This window comes from Schistocerca americana, chromosome 8 (assembly GCF_021461395.2).
Source record: "Schistocerca americana isolate TAMUIC-IGC-003095 chromosome 8, iqSchAmer2.1, whole genome shotgun sequence".
Lineage (NCBI taxonomy): Eukaryota > Metazoa > Arthropoda > Insecta > Orthoptera > Acrididae > Schistocerca > Schistocerca americana.
Window position 1 is genome coordinate 523,707,422 of NC_060126.1, and position 6,576 is coordinate 523,713,997.

Genomic DNA, 6,576 nt, shown 5'->3' on the forward strand with positions numbered 1-6,576 from the left:
TGCCTACTACCTGTCCAAAAACAGATTGTTGCATTGGTACCTAACAAAAATGACAGTTTTTTTTTTCATATTGGGTGCCACAAATTTATTAAACGACTGTTCCGTTTCCCATCTAGGCTGTATTACGATCACAGTCATTTATTTCGCAGGATCAGCTGATTTCGGCGACACGCATTCTTGGAGTGCTCACTCATAATATGTAAGCCTGTTGTTTACATAATTAAATGCTGTCGTAATAGCCTCGAATGAGAGCAACGTCCCGTAATTGTCAACGATTTACAGAACACTGCTGCCGTAATGGGATACGTGTTCACATATGTATTCTGTAAATCGTTGGCTTGTACACAGACCTTCATGTTTACGTGCGTATGCTATATTATAAATGATATACTGATAATAACAGATCCGTGGAGCGCCCTCTAAAACTTGAACATCAGTCTTGGAACTTGAAAACGAGCCATTACAGCTTCGATGTACGGGAATTAATGTGTCACTATGTCAAACAATACGAAAGAGTGCAACTTCTGTAGGTAAAAGGATATCCTGGAATCAGAGACAAAGAAATTGTTGACTAATTAACAAAGACTGTCATCACGGAAGGAATACTTTTCTTTGTAAGTCTACGCTATACAGACATGTTCACCACTGTGACTGAAGGGCCATTTGGTGATCGGTGCCAGTTTGGGAAACCTCTCAGATGACCAAAGGACAAAACTTTGCACCGATTCGACAAATCTTTCACCAAAGAGCGGGGTATTAAAAGTTAAAACTTTCACGACGACATAGAACATCAGTCATAAGAATGAAAAATGGTCAAGGACGTTATCCAGTGCATCTCTAGAGGATCAAAGTTTTGACCTCTCCTTACTGTGGGACTCACCCTCAGAAGTGGCAGATCTGAATCAGCTACTGCTCGGCGTGTAGCGCTTCGCCAGTCGGCACGCCGAACATCGTTAGGCGGTGTCAAACTGTGGAATTCCTCTCCCCATATGTGCGACTAACGTTTCCCGGCAGCCAGAAACCTATGTCCACATTACATGACACGTCTTAGAGGCGGATCTTCATCTCTACATTGCAAGATAGGGAGACAGCGAGCCACAGCAGCTGTAAGACTTGATTTATTCCACAGGTGCACACCAAGGTATGTTACCAGAAGAAGAAACAGTATGTTGTCAGTTTATGATTGGTTACAGTGTTCAGTCTCTTGACTGATGAGTTATTTTATTCCAATGACGAACCCTATAAATCTTACTCAAGTGAAACGTGATTGCTGATTATTAACAAGCACTTCACAAGAAAAAGAAAGTTTGTATGCTTCCGTTATTTGTAGTGATAATATCTAATTAACAAATAGTAAGACTTATCGTAAATCCGCTGTTAACACAATAAATTATGTGTAATTGTCATATATTAAATAACAATTCTGAAGGTAGTAGGGGTAAAATACGGGGAGTGAAAGGCAATTTACAGTCTGTACAGAAACTAGACGACAGTTATGAAAGTCGCTTCAAAAGGGAGTGAGACTGGGTTGTAGCCTATTCGCGGTGTTATTCAATCTGTATATTGGGCAAGCACTAAATAAAATCAAAAAAGAGTTTGGAATAGGAATTAAAGTTCAGGGATAAGAAATAAAAACTTTGAGGTTTGTCCATGGCATTGTAATTGTGACAGAGACAGCAAAGGACTTGGAAGAGCAGTTGAACAGAATTGACAGTGTCTTCAAAGAAGGATATAAGATTAACATCAACACAAGCAAAATAAGTATAAAGGAATGTAGTCGAAATGAATCAGGTGATGCTGAGGGAATTAGATTAGGAAACGAGACACTTAAAGTAGTAGGTGAATTTCGGTATTTGTGAAGCAAAATAAATTATGATCGCAAAAGTAGATAGGGTACAAACCATAGACTCCCGATGGCAAGAAAACCGTTTCTGAAGAAGAGAAATTTGTTAGCATTGAATATAGATTTAAGTGTTAGGAAGTGTTTTCTGAAGATATATGTGTGGAGTGTAGCCATGTACGGAAGAGAAACGTGGATGATAAACCCTTTATGCAAGAAGAGAATAGAAGATTTACAAATGTGGTGTTACAAAAGACTGCCGAAGATTAGATGGGTAGATCAAGTGGCTAATGAACTGGTACGCAGCAGAACTGGGGAGAGCCGGCCGCGGTGGCCCTGCGGTTCTAGGCGCTTCAGTCCGGAACCGCGCGACTGCTACGGTTGCAGGTTCGAATCCTGCCTCGGGCATGGATGTGTGTGATGTCCTTAGGTTAGTTAGGTTTAAGTAGTTCTAAGTTCTAGGGGACTGATGACCACAGCTGTTAAGTCCCATAGTGCTCAGAGCCATTTTTTTAGAACTGGGGAGATAAGGAATTTGTGGCACAATCTGACGAAAAGAAGGGATCGGTTGCTACGACAGATTCTGAGACATCAAGGAATAATTAATTTATTACTGGAGAAAAGTGTAGGGAGTGAAAATCGTAGAGGGAAACGAAGAGATGAATAGGGTAAGCAGATTCAGGACGTAGTTTGCAGCGGTTATGGAAATGAAGGAGCTTGCACAGGGTAGACTAGCAGTTTCGGACTGAAGGCCACTACAGCAACAAATAACAATGTAATCGGGTAAATAGCAGGACGGTTAGAGGCCAAACAAATACAATAAGGCAAAAAAATAAAATAATAAAAAAAGGCAAGAATGCTTTTCAATCGTTGGCGAGTATGAAACTTTTTTCTCGTTCGACAGTAATTATGTATTGAAATGGCGGATGATTGCACATCGCGGAAATCAGATGATCGAGCGAAGTAAATGATTCTGATCGTAGTATAACCACGGTGTAAAATGCTATTCCCTGGTAACAACAGATGGAAATTAAAATCACAACTTGAGCCACAACTCTTATCTGCCTTAGTAATCTTATGTCCGTAACACTGTATCACTGAACAGTTACATATAGAGCGAGGTGAAGAAAACGTAATACCAGTAACATTTAGGTGATGACCGTCCCTCCTACGAAGATTGTCGGAAGGGGGAAAGAAAAACACCGAATGTTTACCCACCACTAATGCTCTCGTACCAGCTGCAAGTAAGTTGATTAGGTAGCAGGAGATGACGGCTCTTGTTGGGACCTAAATATCGGAGTGCCCGTGGATGGAACCGAGGCCATCACGGCAGATGGTCGCAGGTGTGAGCACGCCTCCATTACCTGTCTGTGTGTCTTCTGCGCTGGAGCTGCAGAGGCGGCGGCGGCGCTGTGGCTGTCGGTGTCCGCGGCAGACTGAACGCGCCGGTGGCTGCGGCCGCGGGGCTCCTGGCCGCCCCCTACCACCGAGGACGCCCGCCTCCGGATCACCACGTGTCTCCGGTCGCCTGCTTAGGTAGAGGGGGGAATCAGAGAAATACGGGGTGAGCGTATACTGTTGCCTCGATTACGAAAATTTAGGAACTAGATACAGCTGTCCGATTTGTTGCAAACGGTGACATAGCTCAACAAGTTTTTATGTATACACTTCCACTTTGGACCTCAGTCAGAAGAATTTCAACCGTGGATGGTGTTTTAAAACTGCCTCGCTGAGTGTTATTTGTTCGCCAGTTCTTGGATGAAATCTTTGCGGATCGGTAGAGACGATCCAATGTCGTGGCCACAATGTTCACCAGACATAACCCTCTTGACTTCTTTTGTGGGGTTACGTTAAGGATGAAGTGTTCACTTCACCAGTTGCTCATGTGCGGAATCTTACGACACGAATATGCGATATTGTAGAGGTGGTGACGAAGGGAGATGTTAGCAAATTCAGTATCGCCTAGGCGTTCTATGAGCAACAAACAGAACGCATGTGGAATTGTATCTACAAAAAAAAGTAGAGTTCAGCTAGCATGTGTAACAAACCACATAAATGGCTCTGAGCACTATGGGACTTAACATCTGAGGTCATCAGTCGCCTAGAACTTAGAACTAATTAAACCTAACTAACCTAAGGACATCACACACAGCCATGCCCGAGGCAGGATTCGAACCTGCAACCGTAGCGGTCGCTCGGTTCCAGGCTGTAGCGCCTAGAACCGCACGGCCACTCCGGCCGGCTAAACAAACCGCATACTTGTATCTGCCATACGATGGCGAAGTAATGCAACACATTTTTTTCTGAAAGCAGATTGGTTTTATTCAGGATTCCAATATACCGTATCATTCCCCACTCTTTTGGCTGCAAAACCCTGTTTTCCGATATAATCTTCATTCAGTGCAAAGGCCTTACACCACCTCACTGGGAGGACCTGTATCTCCGCGTTGTACCGCTCTACTAGTCGATGTCGGAACCAACATTCTGCTGGATCGTAACCTCCGCATCGTACACGTACTGCTTCGCACGAAGTGCATCTTTCATTGGTCCAACCAGATGGAAGTCGGAAGGTGCGAGATTCTGACTAGGTTGGATCAGAACGAGCAGTCCAGTGAAGTTTTGTCAGCTCCTCTCATACGCGCAGACTTGTTTGATGCGTTGCGGTGTCATGGAGAATGATGAGATTGTTTGCATTTTTGTGGCGACAAACACGCCGAAGTCATTTTTCCACTATCCTGAGAGTAGCACAGTATGATTCCGAGTTGATCGTCGAAACCATGAGAGAGGACATAAAACAGAATAGCGCCGTAACATCGTCGCCATGACTTTACCGGCTGATGGGGCGGCTTGCAAATTTTTCTTCGAGGGAGAAGCGGTGTTGCACCACTCCATGGATTGCCGTTTTCTTTCCTGTTCGAAATGATGAACCCGTCAAAAATGTCACGGTCAGCTTCGTAACGCTGAAGCAATTCTGCACACATGGTCGGTCCTTCGTGGCTCTTTACGGTCTTCCGTTAGGCGACGCGGAATCCCGTGGGCGCACTCCTTTGAGCGGCCCAACAGGTGAACGGGTGTATCGCCACTACCAGCAGAGACGTCCAGTTGTCTGTGATCCTTGCATCACCTCGAATAAGCGTGTCCCCGCTGTCCGACGTTGCAGGAGTCACAGGCTGTGTGCGGCCGGCAGATCGCACAGGTTTCGCGACCTTGTTGCGATGATAACAGACTCTTCCCCGAACGCCTCACCGTACTTTTGTTCACTGCCAGCTCTCAGTAGACATTCTTCAAGAGTCCCTGAATATCTGCAGTGCTCTGGTTTTCCCCCAAAAGGAACCCAATAACAGCTCTCTGCTTGGAACGCACCTCTGTTACAGATGCCATTTTGATGGCTAGGTTTTGCGCTGCGACCTGTCCGAATTTCATGAAACAGTAGGGGCTGAACCGAGAGTATTCCACGATGTCCCACAACAAATTCCGCTTTTTTTCAGCCGAAATTGGCCGATAAAAAACTGTCGCATTACTCATTGAACGGCCCTTGTAGTTCCTTAGAAATAACTTTTTGTATTCAGGGAAAGATGTTACGCTCAACCTGTACTGTCCGCACCGGAGCCGCTAGTCCATTATCCACATCTGGAAGTCATTTATCCGCTTCTCAGAATATTAAAGTGCAGTAACCCGGAACTCGGGTGGAACGCTTGTACTTGGTCTTAGTCTTCGTCTGCTGAAGCCGAACCTTGTAATTTATATTCCGCCGGCTAAGGACGTAGATGCCGTACGTGACCGTGTTTTAGTACAGTAGAGCCTGCCATTGCACGACCTATTGAACAGAATGAACAGTGTAGTGGGCACGCAGTGTGGGTCGAGAGAAGAACTTTCGAAAGTAATGAGGAATAGCTGAAATGAGATTAAAGATAAAATTAACATAAAAATTCGTGTGCACGAAGGACGAAGCAAGGAGGGTATAAAAAGCAGACTAGTACAGGCAGAGAGGACGTTCACGCCCAAAATAAGTCTACTGGTAACAAACGTTGGCCTTAATTTGAGGAAGAAAATTGTGAGAAAGTACGTTTGGAGCACAGCATTGTATTGGTAATGAATCGCGGACTACAAGGAAACTGGAAAAGAAGAGAATCGAAGCGTTTTTGAGATGCGTTGCTGTAGAAAGATACTGAAAATTAGGTTGACTGATAATATAACAAATGAGGAGGTTCTTAGCAGAATCGACGCGGAAAGGACGTTTGGAAAACGTTGGCAAGAAGAACGGATAAAACGATAGAACATATGTGAAGGCATCTGGAAATTCATTACTACAGGGAGCCGTAGAAGGTGAAAAGTGTTTGTGAAAACGGAAATTGCAATATATCGTACATTTTGCGCAGGTGTTCCTCTGAGATGAAGAGCTTGGCGCAGCAGAGAAATTCGTTGCAGGCCCCATCAAACCAGCCACAAGACTGATGACCCAGTAAAAGTCGATCATATTCTGGAACCTTCCATGAGTTACAGTTTTCTATCGTAATTTACAGTTTTCTGTCATAATTAGTGACATACATTTAGCGATTTTTTTCAGCAGAACATTTCAGCAACTTTGAAATGAACGTAAACAGTCTCTGTAGCAAGAAACCTTTATGTTTGTGCGTACCGGTTTCCGTCAGTTACTGCCATCTTGAGACCATATACTATGATGGTAAGCGGTGGCGGAGAACGGAACATGTGGTACCAACTCCACGAACTGCATA

General features: G+C 44.3%; 1 protein-coding gene across 1 annotated transcript in view; it reads right to left on the reverse strand.

Annotated features, from left to right (window-relative positions):
* Positions 1–3,263, reverse strand: part of LOC124545961 — a 252,720-nt gene extending 249,457 nt beyond the window's left edge. The window contains exon 1 of the mRNA XM_047124926.1: positions 3,205–3,263. The gene's annotated coding sequence lies outside the window, so the exon portion shown is untranslated. The remainder of the gene's footprint in view (positions 1–3,204) is intronic.
* Positions 3,264–6,576: the final 3,313 nt, after the last annotated feature.